The following is a 19041-nucleotide window of genomic DNA, read 5'->3' as shown; positions in this document are numbered from 1 at the left end:
GTGAGCTTACGCGGGTCAGAGGGGTAGGGTACAGATGCGTGAGCTGTGGTACCCGATGTCTGAGCGAAACAAGTAGGCCTAGGCGGAATTGCCAGCTGCCTCGAGATGGGGGCGGTTCCCTTGTTCCCGTGCTCATGGTCCCTGCCGTGCGGAAGCGTACTCCAGAACAAACAGAAAAACAACGAGAAAGAAGAAAACCACGTTGGGCGCTAGATGAAGGCCCCTCGCCTTCGCTCAGGGGGTCCGCGAGCCGCGACCAGCACGACAAAGGACCAAAGGCGCAAGGAACAAAAAACCGCTTTAATTTACGATAGAATGTAACACTCAAAATTACCGCAGCCTCGCGGCCAATAGCAGAAAAGAGCAAGGCAAAGAAGCAAGCAGCAAAGAAGCAAAGCAGCAAAAAGCAGCAAAAGCAAAGAAGCAAGCAGCAGAATAGCGAGGCAACGAAATATACAAGCCAAAGGGAGCGACGAAAGAACGGCCGTTACACACCATCAACCAACACAATTTTTCGGTCGATAACAGAATGCATAAAGCGCAGAAAGCATGCAAGCACCGAACCAGGCGCGCAGACAGTTCCAAAAGCGAACAACAAGAGCACTGGTCCCGCGGACACAAAACGCTTTTTCCCCTGCTCTGCAGCACGCTCGGAAAGAAACCTAGACGGGCCACGCCCCGCCAGCGCCTCCCCAGGCCCGCGCCCTGGAAAAAAGCCACGAGTCCCGTCTCAGCTGCCTTTTTAATGGCAGCCGCCTTCCCGGCATTCCCCGCGCGAGTTCTCACGATACGCGATCGGTGCGCATGCTCCATGCGACGAGTGCCGTTGTGGCGCGCGTTTCAAAGGCTTCCCCCGTGCGCGCTGCAGAGAGGGCCCAAGGGCCCGACAAACTTGACATCTGTCTATAGACACACTATAGACTGAGAATTTACTGAAAGGTAGCCACTTTTTGTACGCGTATAGACTGAATCGACTTGCGTCAGCCTGGATAGCAGCGCCAGACTTAATTGCTGCTGCACGAGGTTCTCGAGCCACGGAGCGCGGTGCTGCGAGGCGAGTCACGACAGCTGCTGCAGGCAGGCTGCGCGGTGTCGGCGGTGCAGCTTGTGTTCTCCAACACTATTTTATGAACAAATGAAAAGTATGATGAAATTGTGGCCAAATTGTTTTCCGATAAATATCCTGTCTAATGACTAAAGTAATGTGCTTCGTGACAACGAAGAAAATATTCCATTTCTGGCACATTCTTCCCGGTTGGATTACTGATTCGGACAGTGCCATGGAAATACTCAATTGGCAGTACATCGTATAATATGAAAATGAGATATGTTCATTAAAGCTGCTGTACAACTAGCACTATAGTAAATTATCAGCGTGTTTTTTTATTTGAATTATTTTTTTAAATTGTGTTTGGCAGAGAAGTACGATTCTAACCCTTTATCTAAGTTATTCAAGCAGCCATTACTTCTGCGGGAAATCAAAATGCTTAATAGAGTAAATAAAATTATTACGCTAATTATCTTCTTAAATAATTACTGTACGCACATATTTCAATCTACGGATTGTAGCTAGTGAGTATGCAATACATGTCGACTTAAAACGAATTCTCAACAATACGCCAGTTTCGAGATATGAATTTCAATGTGTCCGATGAAATGCATTGGTGTTCCAGTTAATCTTGTGCTTGAATGCATAAGCAACGTTTTCTTTAAAAAGTAAACGGAACAACAGTGCATGCATATTTACGGCAAGTTTGACGACGCGTATTTTGAAATCGGGGCGAACGTCAGAGTTCTTTCTAAGTTTGTGTGCCTTGCACACTCGCTAGCTACAATTCGTAGATTAAAATATGTGCCCTAAAGTATTTAATTAAAAGCGCAGTTGGGTGAATTGTTCAATTAAACATTTGGATGTCTCGCAGAAGCCGCGCGACTGGCCGCTCGCGGCACTTTGCGTGTATTCGCGGGCGTCTGTCACACTCAGAAGAACACTTTTGTAGCACGTATCGGGCAACAGCAAGCTGTATCGGGAGTTTTTCGTGTGGCTCTCAATTTTCTCATTGACACTTTTCATTCATTTATAATATTGGGAAAGTTGACAAATTAATTAAGAGTAACGATCTAATTAAGCGGAATGAAAAAGAAATCTGAATATCTCCTAGCGATGGCAAACAACATCACGTTGATTCTGTCGAGCTACGTGGCATTTGCGTATATTTAATGTTTGGCTCAACTTACGTAGGACACCCTCTATATACATATATGGGATTCGGCAGGAATTCGATATATCTGAATCCGCAGGAACCCGCAGCATCGGTATCGTCCGATTGATCCACGGGATTGCGGGACAGGCAGTCAGCGTCCTTATGCAGGTGCCCTGACGCAATAGAAAATGTATGTTCTTATACGCGCAATGCCCATCGCCTGTCCAGTTGGTCCCTTTAAAGAGGACAGCCAGCAGAAGGCGTAATGATCGGTCACGACGCAGAAGCCCCAACCGAAAAAGTATGGTCGAAATTTCGTGACCACTCATACGAGCGCGAGACATTCCCTCTCATTAATGGTGTAAATTGGCTCGGACGCGGAAACAAGGCGGCTTGCGTAAGCGATGACACGGTCCTGGCCCTGTTGAAGCTGAGCGAGTACCATGACCACGTGTGTCAGTTCGTGTTTCTGGGGGCGCAGAAGGGTGACAGAATTGGCGAAGCCGCTCAATCAGGGTAGAGAAGGCTTTCTCTTGCAATGGTCCCCATCAGAAAGAGACATCTTTCCTAATAAGGTCATTGAGAGGGCGAGCGATGTCGGCAAATTTTCTCACTAATCACCGGAAATAAGAGCATAATCCCATAAAACTAGGCACATCTTTCGTTGAACAAGGTACAGGAAGATTTTGCATGGCGTAAACTTTCTGACGATCAGATTGGATTCTTGCGGATATATATCGGATTCCAAAATTGAGTATCAGCACGCGAATGCTGTTTTCGAGGATCTGTATTGTGCTTTTCGGCAGGGTAATATTGCGGGACAACGCCAGTAAGCGGTCGCACGCCGTACTCGCCGTCAAGGAGGACATTTGTAGTAGCTTGGGGAGACAGCCTCGGCAGAACGTAAGTGCTGTGAAGCACATTGTGGCGTTGGCAGGAAACGTCAAGTCCACCTGCGGCTTGAGTAGAATGTTTCGAAAGGAAGTTGAGGTCGTGCGGACAGTGTTCAAGGACGATAAACGAAACAATGGTATAATGCCCCCCCCCCCCCCCCACGGTCACACGTGCTGTGCACATTACAATAACAAAGTTTCAATGTTTCAAAGTTTATTTGTCAATACAGCATACAAATACACAAATTCTGACCTGCCTAAGGATATTATGCTTGTTGGTTGGTCAGGCAGCAGGTGGAGAATCTTCTAAAAAATAAACTTCATATACATGCATTTCATGTGATACACGACATTGCCGATAAATCTGACAGCACAACATATACAATACAATTCAAGCTATACAGAAGGCAATAAATTTACGCGCCAATCTCATAAACCACTCATCATCCTTCTCTTGTTGTTTGCAAGACATAGATCATCAGGAATTTCATTAAACATAGCTGGTGCATAGTAATTGCGCATCTTTTTACCATAATTACGATAGACCTGTGGTTTAACAAAACATTCTGCTTTCCTCAAATAACACCTTTTTCTACAGGAGTTTTATATTCATTTGAATAATAATATCACGTCAACACAACAAAATAAAAGAGCTCTCGAATCTGTAGGATGCCTAAATCATCGTATTTCTCTCTCATGTCTAGCGAGTGTAATTTAGTACCGTGAGATATACTATTCACGATTCGTTTTAGTATGACATTTAATGCTTGCTTCTTATATTCTGAACAGTTTTCACATAATATAATACCATATTTTAAAACAGGTTTTATTAATGCTGTGTAGGTTACTCGTCTAAGGTGAAGCGGAGATTTCCCCCGAAGGTGATACAACATGGCCGCAATGGCCCCAATTTTTCTAGAGAGGTAAACGATGTGCTCGTTCGAAGTGAGATGTTGGTCGAAATAGACACCCAGATATTGAACCGTTTGCTCTATTTGCATGGCTTCGCAATCACACGGGTGACAGTGGGACGTGTGCAAGCACAGAGGTTTAATTAAAGCAACTGTTCGTGGGAGGTTTTAAAACATGTCAGTTTCATTTTGTGAAGGTTTAAGGAAATAAAGTTTTGCGAGAACCAATCACTTACTTCAGTATCTGCTTGAAACGTTTTAACGTCAGTACAATAGTCAGTGACTTCAAGTGCGAGCGCTGTATCGTCAGTGTATTGAAAGATTTTTGATTTAATCTGCAATAGACTCTAATCAGACACATAAACGTTAAATAGCAGTGGGCCGAGTGAACTTCCTTGAGGTACACCGATAGTAACATTCTTCAAGTGTCCGTACGTATTATCAAGCTTTACACACTGCAACCTCTTCGTAAAATAACTGTTAAAAAACTTTTTAATATGACCGCGGAAACCAAGTGAGCCTAATTTTTCGAGTAGTAACGCATGGTGTATCGTGTCAAATGCCTTCGTTAAATCCAGGAATAGGGCTAACACAACGTGATTATTTTCTATTGCAATCTAAACATAATCAGAAAATTCTTCGAGAAGCGTTGTCGCATTTCTATTCTTTGTAAAGCCAAATTGCGCAGTATTGTTCAAAGAATATTTTTCACAGAATGATTGCATAACGTATGCAACATGCTTTTCCATAATATGTGCTATCGACGACACTATTGCAATGGGCCTATAATTTATTAAGTCGCCTTTCTTGCCTTGTTTGTGCACAGGCCTGACAACAGATATTTTAAGTTCGTCAGTTTCAAACATGCCGTTCATTATGTTCAGAACGTATTTTAAAACTCCAAAGTTCCTGTGCAAATCTCTCAGACGAATGTCATCATATCCTGGTGTCTAGAACTGTTTCATTATGCAAATAATGCTTCATAGATCATCCGCTGATATGACGGGCAGATACGCTGTATGCGCACATGCTCGTTTCGATTGATATGGTACAGGACTACTGACTTATGTTTCTCAACTTTTCTGTTGTATTTAAGAACACATCATTAAATTTATCACAGAGCACCTTCACATTTTCCTTTGGAAAATTCTTTACTGTTTCATCAATGGAAGCATTTTCCTGCCGACCCATTAGTTCATACGCTATCTCCCACGTGTTCTTTCCGTCACATTTGTTCAGTAAAAACTGTCGCATGGAAAAGAATCTTTTCGCCTGCCGCTTTTTAGCCGTTACTTCATTCCGCAATGCGCGATATTCATCTCTTAGCGCTTTATCTTCAGGTTGTTCCCTGCATTTCTGCCATGCCTTATCTTTCGCGCAGCGCAACTCTGCTATTTCATGAGTTATCCATTTCTTATCTGGGCTTCTTACTTTGATATTACCAGATTTCGTTGACTGTTCATAGACATTGCGAAGGATTTCTACAGTTTTCTTGTATAAGCTAATATGATCCAAATGTAAAAGGGAACTCCAGTTAACGTTATGAATTAATTGATCTACTTTTTGTTATCTAAAAGAGAACCTCTAATAATGCCCACATCAGTTCTATGATCGCTAGACATAATTGCGACCGCTACAAAGTAATGATCGGCTAGTTTTTGTTTGATAATTCCGGAAACGTATTGCTGCTTTTGCGAACGAATTATTATATGGTCAATGCATGACTGTTATATTAGCACCTAAGTGTTCTTCTTTTGTACATTAATTAATTGTGCTAACGTGTCCAAGTTCTGCCAGCAAATTGAGGTAATCAGCGGTGATAATTTTTGTCTTTTTCATAATGTCTATGTTAAGATCCCCCGCAATAATGAAGTTCTCATTCATGGGCTCGTAGAAAAAAGTATACAGCTCATCTAAAATTGCACTGGCATTCATATTCGGTGGCCTATATATTGCGCATAAAGTGTACTCGGTATTTGATTTCGAAATAGACAGAGTGACCGTCTCTGCATGAATAAAATTAACATCAGTTCTATTCGTCATTGACACATTTTTTTATGAACACCAAACACCGCCTCCTTTACGACTTTCGCGGCACAGTGCATATTGAGAATACCCAGCCAAGATAAATGTACATTTTCTCGACACATCTATATTAACTTCGGTTAAAATAATAACATCAAACGGAACCGCAGCAGTCTGGAGCTTCAGTCCTAATTCATCCCACTATTTGTTGAAACTTCTGATATTAACATGTAGCAAACTAAGTTCGTGGTTTAATTGTGCTTCACTCTTAGCAGTTTCTACATGAATATTCCTCTCACGAAATGAGTCAAAGGAAGCTATTACGCTAGTTTACCGAGGTCTCTTTCTGAGTTGATACTAATTACCGATCCACATTCACTTTTCCGGACAAGGATTTTCCTGTTGCTCACCCAGACGAATTTGAATCCTCGATCTTTTGCAAGCTTCTTACATTTCGAAAGCAGCATTTTCTGAGCCATTGTCAGGTTTTCATTTATGTAGACTTTGTCTGCCTGCAGCTTTTTCGCCAGCCACATGTCCCTTGTGGTCTGGTCCACAAAGCGAACAGTAATCGGCGCAATCTTACCTTCATGTGCCTTGAGCCGATGCAATGCTTCTATCACCTGTGGCTCCGGTGACTGTACGTTGAACTTTGCGCTGAGGTCAGTCAGAACTTGGTAAAGGTCCTGATTAGGGGCTTCAGGTATCCCGTGTATTTCTACAGTTCTGCACCTTGTGTATTGTTCGGCGCTTTCGACACACTCTTTCAATCTGGCAAGCTCAGTGTCATTTTCAGTCAACTTCTCAGTTACTTCCACAGTTGTTTTTTTAGTTTAGCTATTTCATTTTGCTGATCGGCAATCTTTGACAAGAGTTCGTCGTGCTTGGAAGCAAGCAACTCCACTGACTTTTCAACTGCCACTGTGATTGTGTTCTGTTTGTCAACTTTGCCTTCGAGGGTTCCCAGTCGGCTCAGTATTTGGGCAAGCTTCTGGCTCAAGCCTTCAATCAGGATATTCACAGAGGCTGTAGTCCTCCTGTTCTGCCTTGTCTCGTTGTCACTTTCACTATTTGATGCATCAGGCGAAGTACTACCATCGGCGACTCGCACAGTGCACGGTACGGCGAGCGTCAGAGCCTTTTCGAGCCTCTGGTGGAGAGCAGCGCTCATGTGTCAGCGAGAGATGTAATAGGAACACCGTCAACGTCCAGTAGGTTTCCATGTGTAGGCAGGATCAGCAGAAGATTTGTGGGATGGGTCGGAATTGCTGCTTTGCCGCCTAATTTCCTGGAGTGAAGCGACCGGTTGCAGATGGGGACGAAAAGCGGCGAACGGGACCGACGATTATACGGGTAGCTGCTGGGCCTTGGTGGAGCACTGTCGGCGTTGGTGTTCGTAGTCGCCGAGAAAGTGCAATTGCCTGACAATTCGTGATGAACCCGTAAATGAACCCGTAAATGAAATTGAAGTAAACGATATAATAACCTTAAGAAGTAACGCAAAAGACATCGATGGATTTCAGAATAAACCGATTAAGTATGCTGCCGATCTTCCAGCACCCTGTGTTTCTTATATTTAGCGTCTGTCTTAACCAGGCTGTTTCTCTTGTCAAAGGCAAGTAGCTCGTGTAATAGTGTTGCACAAACAAGGTAATAAAAATGACTTGGGTAATTATCGCCCCATATCAATCCTTCCTGCATTTTTGAAAATTCTAGAAAAAGTAATTTTGAATCGCTTTATTGAATTCGAACAGAAAGATGATCTTATAACTCCGTTACAGTTTGGCTTCCGTAAAGGTCTCAGCACTGAGCTTGCGTTATTAGCTCAGAAAGAATTAATCTGAACCGCTGTTCACGAGGGACCATTGGTCTTGGGAGTTTTTGTAGACTTTACCAAAGCCTTGGACCATATAAACTATTCTCTTCTTATTGAGAAACTTTTACGCTATGGCTACCGCGGCAAAGCTGCACACCTGACTAAATCCTATATACAGTACCGTGTTCAGACAGTGGACATAAATCAAGATATCTCTCGTCTGCTTGCTGTATCTTGTGGTGTGCCACGAGGCAGCATATTGGGCCCTTTTCTTTTTAATCTGTACAATAATGACATCAGCAATATAAACTCTGCGGCAAATGATATAATTTACGCTGATTACACCAGCATCTTTTTAATAAGAAATTCAGTTGATGAATTAACTGATGAAGCCAATTTAACCTTACAGAAATTAGATGAACGAGCATGTCAAAATAGTTTTCGGCTAAATACGAAAAAAACGAAAGCTATGATATTTCGCAGTAAAAATAAAGACGTTGTCCTTAATAAACCGATACTACTAAATTCTTGTCCTATCGCTATCGTACCCAGCTTTAAAACATTCGGTGTGATATTTCAAGAAACCATATCCTGGGATACACATGTCGATTGTTTAGCAGTAAAACTGTCACAGGTAATTGGTATTGTTTTTCGTAATCGCCATTTACTGCCACAAAAAGTTCTGATGATTTTTAATAGATTGTTTCAATCTCGGCTTAGTTATTGCCAGCCATTTAGATTGGGCTACTACCACTGAAGAAAATGTGCACAACATTCATGTCTTGCAAAAGAAGTTGCTACCGGTAATTGCAAATATCCCTGGGTATTTTGACACACTTCCATTTTTTGTAAAATATAAAGTTAGGCCAATCGCAACACTATATGATTATCGACTGTGTAGAGCTTATAAACAAGAGTTAAACACTGGAGCGAGTTTTGTTAAGCAACTTGCCAAGTTAGAAAACAATAGAACTATATATATGCAACACGCAATAAGGAATGCTGGAAAGTACCAACAGTAAGAACTAAATATGTGCAACAGACGCCTTGTAATAAACTACCAAGATTACTAAATAGGTTACACAGCGAAGCGATTCAACTGGAGAACGCTACCTTTAAAGCTATTTGTAGTTATTTAAACTTAAGACTAGACGAATTTCCTAGTTTTTTTTTCATTTCGTTGATTTTTCTAGCAAAACAAATTTTTATTTTTGGTCTGCTGCTCTTTCTTTTTTGGACAACAAAGAACAGTATGCTTGCTTTGTTCGTTCTTGCTCTGCATCTACAAGAAAAATATTTGCATAATAATGGGCTTCTTTTTTTCTCTTTTGCATCTCTACACAAGATTGCATTTTTCTGTGTAGGAATATATGCTTACATTTCATGCATACCTGTAAGATTATGTAAGTTTGCATTTCTGCTGCACAACTTTCTTCTGTGGCTTGCGCAATATTTCTGTATAATATTTTCAAAAGTTGTAAACTCATTGTGTTTGTTGCTGCTGTAATCGCCAATGTGGGGGCCTGCGGCTTTGTCACGCTGTCGAAATGACAGCTTTTTCCGCACGCCGCCCCTTCGTATCATCACACTGTACTGATGCAAAAATAAACGTCATTGTCATTGTCATTATCAGTTAGCGGTAGTGACTCGGGGACGATAACCGAGGAGGCGACGACCAGCGGCTGCGGCAATGACGGGTGATGTGTCCAATACTGGAACAATTAAAACATATCGCTCTATCATCCGCTCTGCGCCAGTCAGCTGGGTTGCGATGGAGGAAAGCTTTGCCTCTAGGATTGCGCGGCCGCAGAAATGTGGTAGGTGTTCGCATGGCGGACCGAGTAGAGAGATGGGATGCCCAAAATCGCTATTTGCTCCCGAAAAACCGCTTGCATAAGCGAGATAGAGGGCACGCTTTCCCGACGGTCGGAACGAACTGGAAGCGTTTTCATGGACTCAAGCTCACGGCGAACGATGCGCTCTTCCGGTTCCATCGGCTGAACGAACCGCGGCGTGTCTTCGCGCAAAGATGTTGCGGCGGTATTGGACAATCTATCGGAGGTTGAGCCACGCGGCGGACCTTCGCTTGTTCGAAGCGCCGACACTCCTTTAATATTGCATCCCCCGTGGCACACTCCTTACACATCATGAGATTGAAGGCATTGTCGGCAATACCCTTTAGTGTGTGACCAATCTTGTTTTCTTTGGTCATGTATTACAGCGAAGCTGTATACATCTACCGTCCAAGGATATTTTTGTTTCATCTGCGTGGTAAGCAAAAAACTCCCCATACGTGGGCCGGTCCCGGATATAATGCAATGCCGGGCCGACCCGCGGCGGAGGTGAAGCAGGCGTTAAGCACTCCCCATACGAGGACCAATCGCGAAGATAGTGCAATACCTGCCCGACCCGCGGCTGAGAGGAAGCAGGCATTAAGCACCCCCCATACGTGGGCCGATCACTAAGATATTGCAATGCCGGGTGGACCCTCGGCTGAGGGGAAGCAGACGTTAAGCACTCCTCATACGTGGGCCGATCCAAAAGATAATGCAATGCCGGGCCGACCCATGGCGGTGATGCAGTTTAACATTAAGGGGACCACATACCCAGCTTCGCTGGTCATACTTCTTCACAGAGGGGAAGGGCACTGAGAGTTTTTTAGAACGACAGAAAGCTGAGCTAGTTGGTAAGGATTCATTATGCAAAATAGAAGTGAGGCGTGCAGACTGGACACAAGAGTAGAGAAGTTCGTGTTGTCCACTTTTCTACTCTTGTGTCCTATCTGCACGCCTCACTTCTATTTTGCATAATGAGAGTTTTTTATCAGCCTTGCGACAGAGGGCCAGCGCATCCTCTATGTGCAAGACAAGGGGTTCTGTTGATGTGTGAGCGCACCACGCAAGTTCTCTTTTTGCTTCCAACTGATGACCGACAGGTCTGCGAAACAGGTCTCGCATTTTTTATTTGCAGACATCTCGGCTCGCTAGGTCAGGTTCGTGTGTATCGCACCATTGCTTCGCAGTTCCTCTCACACTATCAAGAAAGCAGGTAGTTGGACTAGTTGGTTTAAATGCATACTAAGAAAGTTTGGGGGAGACACGAGGACAGCCGAAAAAAGTCAAGAACGAGCGCAGAATATCAGGTCTGCTAACTTCAATGTTGGATCCCACCTGTTCTTGTCGCACACTCGGTCGTACATCGCAAGCCGATCCTCGGCGTCGGCGTTGTCCGCGCCACAAAATGTGTCCGCGTCCTGCGGATGAGTGAGGATGACCGTTGGCATAGACTGCTGAGGCGTTGTCGGTTGTGTAGGTTGACCTGCCATTGTGGCGGCAAGTAGATGACGTCCGTTGCGAAGTTCCGTGATTGTACCCCGCACCTCCACCAAAATGTTGCAGGAAGAAAGCAGGCCCACGAGTGTAGAATAATGTATATTTGCAAGCGCTATATATGGCGCTCAGGAAACGGCCAGAGTATTCATCTGCCTCTATTCCGTGTCAGATTCTTCACCGTAACACACACACACGCACAACATACATGTATATATATATACCGACCAAGCTGTCCAGCGCTTCTTTATTAAAAACAAAGGCAACGCTCCAGCTCATGCGCGAAGAAGAACAGGGAGTGTGAGTGAGTGAAAAACTTTATCAGCTCTAGATTCACTGGTCTTCTGCGGTCTTCAGATGGAATCGTCCATCTTCTAGCACAACGGTCGGTTGCCCTTAGTCCAGGGCTCCGCTGGATGCTGCTGCCAGTTGTGCTCGCCGAATCAGACCTTCTTGGTCGACCTGGCGATCGCTGGAGAGCACTCCCTCCCATTGCTCCGCACTCGGGTTTGGTATAACGGGTACCACGTCTATCTTCTGGCATGCCCACGTTATGTGATACAGCGTGGGTGTTTCGTGGCACCAGGGGCATTTGTCATTGTATTGTGTGGGATAAATTTTGCTGAGTACGTTTAGGTTCGGGTACGAGCCCGTTTGTAGCTGCCTCCACGCGACAGAGTCCTCTCTGCTAAGGGAGTTGTGCGGTGGTGGATACCGCTTTCTGCAGCCCTTGTAGTAATTTAGTATCGCCGAATAGTCTTGGGGTACAGGTTCGGTCTCCTCGAGGTCGCCTATGTTGGATGCTCGGTAATAAGTGTACCCTCGAGCTATCCTGTCCGCCTCTTGGTTCCCTGCCACTCCCGTGTGTCCCGGCGTCCATACTATCGTATGCCTAATTGGTTCTTTTGTTTGTCGTTCTGTTATGGGGTCTCCGGAGCGGAGTATGCGGAGCGCTCCGTGCCCTATTCTGCCGCGTAGGTAGTTGCGGCACGCTGTTTGCGAGTCTGTAAGGATTGTTAGAGACCGTTTAGACCGATATCCCTCCGCTGCCGCTAGAGCGACGGCCGCTGCTTCAGCCTCGACTATCGTACAGCCTTGTAGTGATGCGCTGGTGATCTCGCGTAGGTTCGAATCAATCACCGTTGCTACCGCGTTGCTGTTGCTCTGCCCCGCTGCTCTGGCGTACGTGGATGCGTCCACGTATACTGTCGTTTCTTGGGGTGCTAGTGTCTTTTGTAGGTATTCAGCCCTCGCTTCTCTGCGCGCTTTGTGTAGGTTGGGATCCATGTTCCGGGGTATGGGTGCTACTTTCAGTGTGTTGCGATACTCGTCCGGAATTGTTTCGGTCCTCTGTATCTCTTGAAGTTGATCGGCGCAGCCTAGTTTCTTCAGGAGCTCCCTGCCAGATGGGGTCTGCTGTAGTCTGCGTTGTTGGGAGACTAGTTGCGCCTCTTTCAATTCGTCGAAGGTGTTGTGTAGTCCTAAGGCTAGGAGCTTTTCGGTTGAGGTGTTGTGGGGAAGGTGGAGTGCGGTTTTGTAGGCTTTGCGTAGAATCGCGTCCGCCTGTTGTACCTCACTCTTGATGGGATTGTAGTATGGAAGGGTGTATGCCACTCGGCTGACGACCAAGCTTCTGACCAGCTTGAGTGTGTCCTCTCGCATGCCGTGGCGTCTGTGTGAGATGCGCGTGATCATGCGGGCCACTTGTAGGGTGGATGATGATGGCTATGTACAAACGAAAACGACGAATTACGTTAAAAGTGCTTACAATAACTGCACCCCGTCATGGAAGCCGCAGATTAGAGATTATCTAAACGGGGAGTGAATGGCTTCATCTGCGAGACGTGAGTCATTTCGGCATTCCGGCGGCGTCGGTCAGTGACGGAGTGTACTAGGCGGACGAGATAGTTCACTGCAGATGTTTGCTGCACAACGGTGTATGGGCCAATGTGACGTTGAAGGAACTTATCACTGGGCCTGGAGTGCGGACTGGAGTCCAAAGCAGGCCTTGGTCTCCAGGGTGAAAATGGAGGTCGCGGCGTGTGTTGTCGCAGCGGCGTTCGCGCTCAGGTTGGGTAGCTTCTGTGCTTTGCCGGGTGATTTGATGGCAATGTGCAACTCGGGCAGCAAAATCTTCTAGAAGGGACGCGTTAGGCGAAGGATGTGTTAAAAAGAATTCTCTTTCGAATATGGTGGAAGGAGACCGTCCATACACAAGGAAGAAAGGGCTGTAGCCGGTAGTCCGTTGTACAGCAGTACTATATGCGTATGTCAGAAAACGAGGAATTTTATCCCAGTCAGTGTGGTCAGGACGGATGTCCATGGAAATCACGTCAGACAGCGTACGGTGGAAGCGCTCAGTAAGGTCATTGGTTGGCGCATAACACGTAAAAGTAGATTTGTGGACGGTATCAGCGGCCCGAAGAACTTCCTCGAGAAGTTCGGAAATAAAAGCCTTGCCACGGTCACTCAAAAGAACGTGAGGAGCCCCGTGGTAAAAGACGATGGAGCGCAAGAAAATATCAGTGACATCAGAAGCGGTATACCGGATCGCAGAGGGGCAGTCTTGGTCATCAGCATCATCATTATCATCATCATCATCAGCCTGGTTGCGCCCACTGCAGGGCAAAGGCCTCTCCCATACTTCTCCAACTCCCTCGGTCCTGTACTAATTGTGGCCATGTTGACCCTGCAAACCCTTTAATCTCATCCGTCCACCTAACTTTCTACCGCCCCCTGCTACGCTTCGCTTCCCTTGGAATCCAGTCCGCAACTCTTAATGACCGTCGCTTATCTTCCCTCCTCATTACATGTCCTGCCCATGCCCATTTCTTTTTCTTGATTTCAACTAAGCTGTCATTAACTCGCGTTTGTTCCCTCACCCAATCTGCTCTTTTCTTATCCCTTAACGTTACACCCATCATTCTTCTTTCCATAGCTCGTTCGTCGTCCTCAATTTAAATAGAACCCTTTTCGTAAGCCTCCAGGTTTCTGCCCCGTACGTGACTACTGGTAAGACACAGTTGTTATACACTTTTCTCTTGAGGAATAATGGCAACCTGCTGTTCATGATCTGAGAATGCCGGCCAAACGCACCCCAGCCCATTCTTATTCTTCTGATTATTTCAGTGTCATGATCCGGATCCGCAGTCACTACCTGTCCTAAGTAGATGTATTCCCTTACCACTTCCAGTGCCTTGCTACCTATCTTAAACTGATGTTTTCTTCTGAGACTGTTAAACATTACTTTAGTTTTCTGCAGATTAATTTTTAGACCCACCCTTCTGCTTTGCCTCTCCAGGTCAGAGAACATGCATTGCAGTTGGTCTCCTGAGTTACTAAGCAAGGAAATATCATCAGCGAATAGCAAGTTACTAAGGTATTCTCCATTAACTCTTATCCCCAATTCTTCCCAATCCAGGTCTCTGAATACTTCCTGTAAACACGCTGTGAATAGCATTGGAGAGATCGTATCTCCCTGCCTTACGCCTTTCTTTATTGGGATATTGTGCTTTCTTTATGGAGGACTACGGTGGCTGTGGAGCCGCTAAAGATATCTTTCAGTGTTTTTACATACGGCATGTCTACACCCTGATTCCGTAATGCCTCCATGACTGCTGAGGTTTCGACAGAATCAAACGCTTTCTCGTAATCAACGAAAGCTATATATAAGGGTTGGTTGTATTCCGCACATTTCTCTATCACCTCATTGATAGTGTGGATATGGTCTTTACGGAATCCTTCCTCCTCCTTTGGTTGGCGGAAGTCCAAGGTGTTCCTGATTTTATTTCCAATTACCTTAGTAAATACTTTGTAGGCAACGGACAATAAGCTGATCGGTGTATCATTTTCCAAGTCTTTGGCGTCCCTTTTCTTATGGAGTAAGATTATGTTAGCGTTCTTCCATGATTCCGGTACGCTCGAAGTCATGAGGCATTGCGTATACAGGATGGCCAGTTTTTCTAGAACAATCTGCCAACCATCCTTCAACAAATCTGCTGTTACCTGATCCTCCCGAGCTGCCTTCCCCTTTGCATAGCTCCCAAGGCTTTCTTTACTTCTTCCGGCGTTACTTGTGGGATTTCAAACTTCTCTAGACTATTCTCTCTTCTGTTATCATCGTGGGTGCCACTAGTACTGTATAAATCTCTATAAAACTCCTCAGCCAAGCAGTGTCCAGCCTGCTTCTTGCTTTCCCTGGGATTGAAGTCGCCCATCAGTCGATTCCACGTCTTCATAGAAGCTTTCCACTTCCTGGTCATCATCACTTGATGTCGGAATGCAGACCTGTACGACCTTCAATTTGTCCCTCTTATTAAGTTTCACAAAAAGACCTGCCACTCTCTCGTTAAGGCTATAGAATTCCTGTATGTTACAAGCTATATCCTTATTAATCAGGAATCTGACTCCTAGTTCTCGTCTCTCCGCTAAGCCTCGGTAGCACAGGACGTGCCCGCTATTCAGCACTGTATATGCTTCTTTCATCCTCCTAACTTCACTGAGCCCTATTATATCCCATTTACTGCCCTCTAATTCCTCCAATAGCACTGCTAGACTCGCCTCACCAAATAACGTTCTAGCGTTAAATCTCGCCAGGTTCAGATTGCAATGGCGGCCTTTCCGGAACCAGGGATTCTTAGCACCCTCTGCTGCCTCGCAGGTCTGACCGTCAGTTGCTTCGCAGTCTTGGTATATATCGTTAAATGGTCGACCAAAAGGACAATCCAACGCTGACCGGAGGGTGTTAAAGGCAAGCGACCATATAAATCAATGCCAACAAATTCAAAAGCTGCGTCCGAGCAAGGGAGAGGTTGTAGTAAACCAGCAGGAGGGGATGTCGAGCATTTGCGGTGCTGACATGACGCAAAAGACGCGATGTATTTGGCCACCGTTGTGGATAGGCCAGGCCAGAAGCAGAGGGTGTTATGCGGACCCACCGGTGACCAGTTGGGTGGTAAACGTCGCGGTGTAGCACGCCACCTTGAAGGCGGAATTGTCGAAGTTGGCGTGGCAAGCGGCTGTTGGGTGGTTCGGCGAACCCGCTCAGGCAATCCATGAGAATTCGACAGTAGGAGTCGGCCCGCTGAAGCAAGACGAAATCAGAGCGTGATGAAAGCGTAACTTGGACCAGGGGCGTCATCGAGAGCTGGTGTGAGGCAGGCGTAGCATCGGAACGACTTGGTGGGGAAGACGACGGCGCGTTACCGGGAGAGAGCGAGAGTGGGCAGCGAGACAATGCGTCTGCATCATGATGACGTTTTCCAGACTTCTACGTTATTGTAAAGTCATATTGCTGCGAGCGGAGTATCCAACGTCTTAAGCACCCTGACATGTTTTTCATTGATGACAGCCAACACAGCTGCTGATGGTCGGTCACGATGATGAAGTGGTGGCGGTAAAGGTATGGGCGAAATTTCTGAATCGACAAAACGATAGCCAGGCACTCTTGCTCTGTAAGGGTGTAGTTTCGCTCAGCTGGAGAAAGTGTTCGTCTGGCATATGCTATGACTTGCTCTTTGAGGCTGTATTACATTGCAGAAGTACTGCACCAATACCTTGTACGCGTGCGTCAGTATGGAGTATGGTGTATGGTTGGGGGCTCGATCATCGAAGTGGCGAAGCACTGGTCCGGAAGTAAGGTGTTGCTTAGAAGGTTAAAAAGCCAACTCGCAGTCCTTAATCCATGTGAAAGAGGCACCGGCAACCAGTAGCTTGTGTGGAGGAGCTGCTATTGCAGCCAAGTTACGTATAAATCGACGAAAATATGACGCCAAGCCGAGGAAACTACGCAGATCCTTCTATTACTGGGGGCGAAGAAACTAGAGAACAGCACTAATATTTTCGGGTTCTGGCTGGATCCCATTTTTTGAGATGACGCGGCCCAATACTTTTATTGTCTTGCTTGCAAATTTGCATTTTTTGTATTGATCTGGAGACCAGCATTCGCAAGGAACTGGAGAACTTTGTCTAATCGATGAAGATGTTGACTGAAGTTAGACGAAAAGATGACAATATTGTCCAGATGACACAGGCAGGTCTTCCATTTTAGTCCACGAAGTACGTTGTCGATCATGCGCTCGAATGTGGCGGGAGCGTTACAAAGGCCAGAATTCATCACGTTAAATCCATGAAGTCCGTCTGTTGTAGCGAATGCGGTCTTTCTTTTGTCAGTCTCGTTCATGGGAATTTGCCAATACCCTGATCGAAGATCAACGCTGGAGAAATACTTCGCCCCTTGTAGTGTGTCCAAAGCGTCGTCAATTCGAGGTATTGGATATACGTCCTTGCGTTTGATCTTATTTAGCGCTCGATAATCGACGCAGAAGCGAACGGAGCCATCTTTTTTTCTTTACCAGAACCACGCGAGAAGCCCAGGGGCTAGATGAAGGTCGTATTATCTGCCGCACAAGCATGTCAGCAACTTGTTGTTAAATGACCTTTCGTTCGGACGTCGATACACGATAGGAGCGTCGTAGTACTAAAGCGGAACCATCGCTTTCGATGCGGTGTGTAGCCGCAGAAGTCTGGCTCAACACAGGGGAACAGCTATCGAAACAGGCTTTGTGCTTCGCCAAGACCACCAGTAAGGCTTTGGACTGCGCGGCTGTTAGGTCAGAACCAAGAACGGCTGGAGGAGGAAAAGAATCATCCAAACCTGAGGTTGGTGCTGGCGATGAAGAAGGGCAAAGCGTAACTATAGAGATAGGTTGAGTGTCGGCGAGGGTTGCCACAGTCATCGCTTTGGGCAGCATCGCATGATCTGTGGTCGTGTGGCAAGCAGACAGAAGAGCGCGGCCACGTGGAAACCGGATGAGACAGGTGGCAATGAGAATTCCGCGAGAAGTACAGCGGGAAGAAGGGGCGACTAGGGCGTCTCCGATCTGAATGGATGTTACGGCTACAACGTCTTCGTGACCAGGACGCAGGACGTAGTCTGCAGCGATGGTCAAGTTCACGCATGACGTGCCGTAACAGATGCAAGCGCTGTATCCGTGTTATGGACGACTTCCTCTCTACATGAATGACTGCTGAAGCAAAATGTAGGAAGTCCCCACCCAGTATAAGTTCGTGGATACACGTTGGAAGGATGATACACTCAATGTGGTGGCGTATGCCGCCCATGAGAACACGAGCAGTACACTGCCCGACGGGGTGAATGAATTCATTATTAGCACCACGCAAAATAGGTCCAACATAAGGCGTTCTTACTTTCCGGAGCCGGGAACACAGATCACTACGAACAGAAACGGCGGCCGGTATCGATGAGAGCTGACGCGGGAACACCTTCGACAGTTACAGAAAGCATGTTGGCTGGGCGAAAACGAGGAATTTTTGGAGACCGATAAGAAGCAGTTTCCCCTCCAAAAACTGCAACAGTTAGTTTTCCTAGTGTTGGTCGACAAGATGGGAAGTGGGGCGAGGCGGTGATGTAGAGCGCCGGTCAGGCGATGGAGAACGACGTCTGGCCGAACGGGAACTATGAGGCAGATTGGGAGCAGATGGAGGAGACGGAGAACGCTGTTGCGGGAATGAGTAAGATCCGGGATAGTAGGCGTCTGGTCGGCGAGTGCGGTCTCGCTCGTGATCAGCATAGCCTTGTCTTTCATCCTGCTGGCGACGGCGGCAGAAGCGAGATATACGGCCGCGTATACCACAGTAAAAACAAACTGGACGAGGTGGACGCCACTGAGGGTAGGATGACACAGCAAGTGCTCTGGTTCCCATCGAAGCCAAATGGTCATAGGAAACGTCAGTAGGCACGGAGCTCACGGTAGGTGTGGGTAGCGAAGCAACATCCGCATAGGTAAGTGTGGGGCGCGCTACCGGAGCAAGATGCGTCGTGGGCGTAGTCATGACTGTCAA

General features: G+C 46.2%; 1 protein-coding gene across 7 annotated transcripts in view; it reads left to right on the top strand.

The window, feature by feature from the left end:
• Positions 1 to 19041, top strand: part of LOC142566053 (uncharacterized protein ZK1073.1) — a 434522-nt gene that overhangs the window by 269287 nt on the left and 146194 nt on the right. The window lies entirely within an intron of this gene.

Source organism: Dermacentor variabilis, unplaced genomic scaffold (assembly GCF_050947875.1).
Source record: "Dermacentor variabilis isolate Ectoservices unplaced genomic scaffold, ASM5094787v1 scaffold_12, whole genome shotgun sequence".
Taxonomy (NCBI): domain Eukaryota; kingdom Metazoa; phylum Arthropoda; class Arachnida; order Ixodida; family Ixodidae; genus Dermacentor; species Dermacentor variabilis.
The sequence above is the reverse complement of the archived record's forward strand: the minus strand, read 5'-3'. Positions and strand labels throughout refer to the sequence as shown.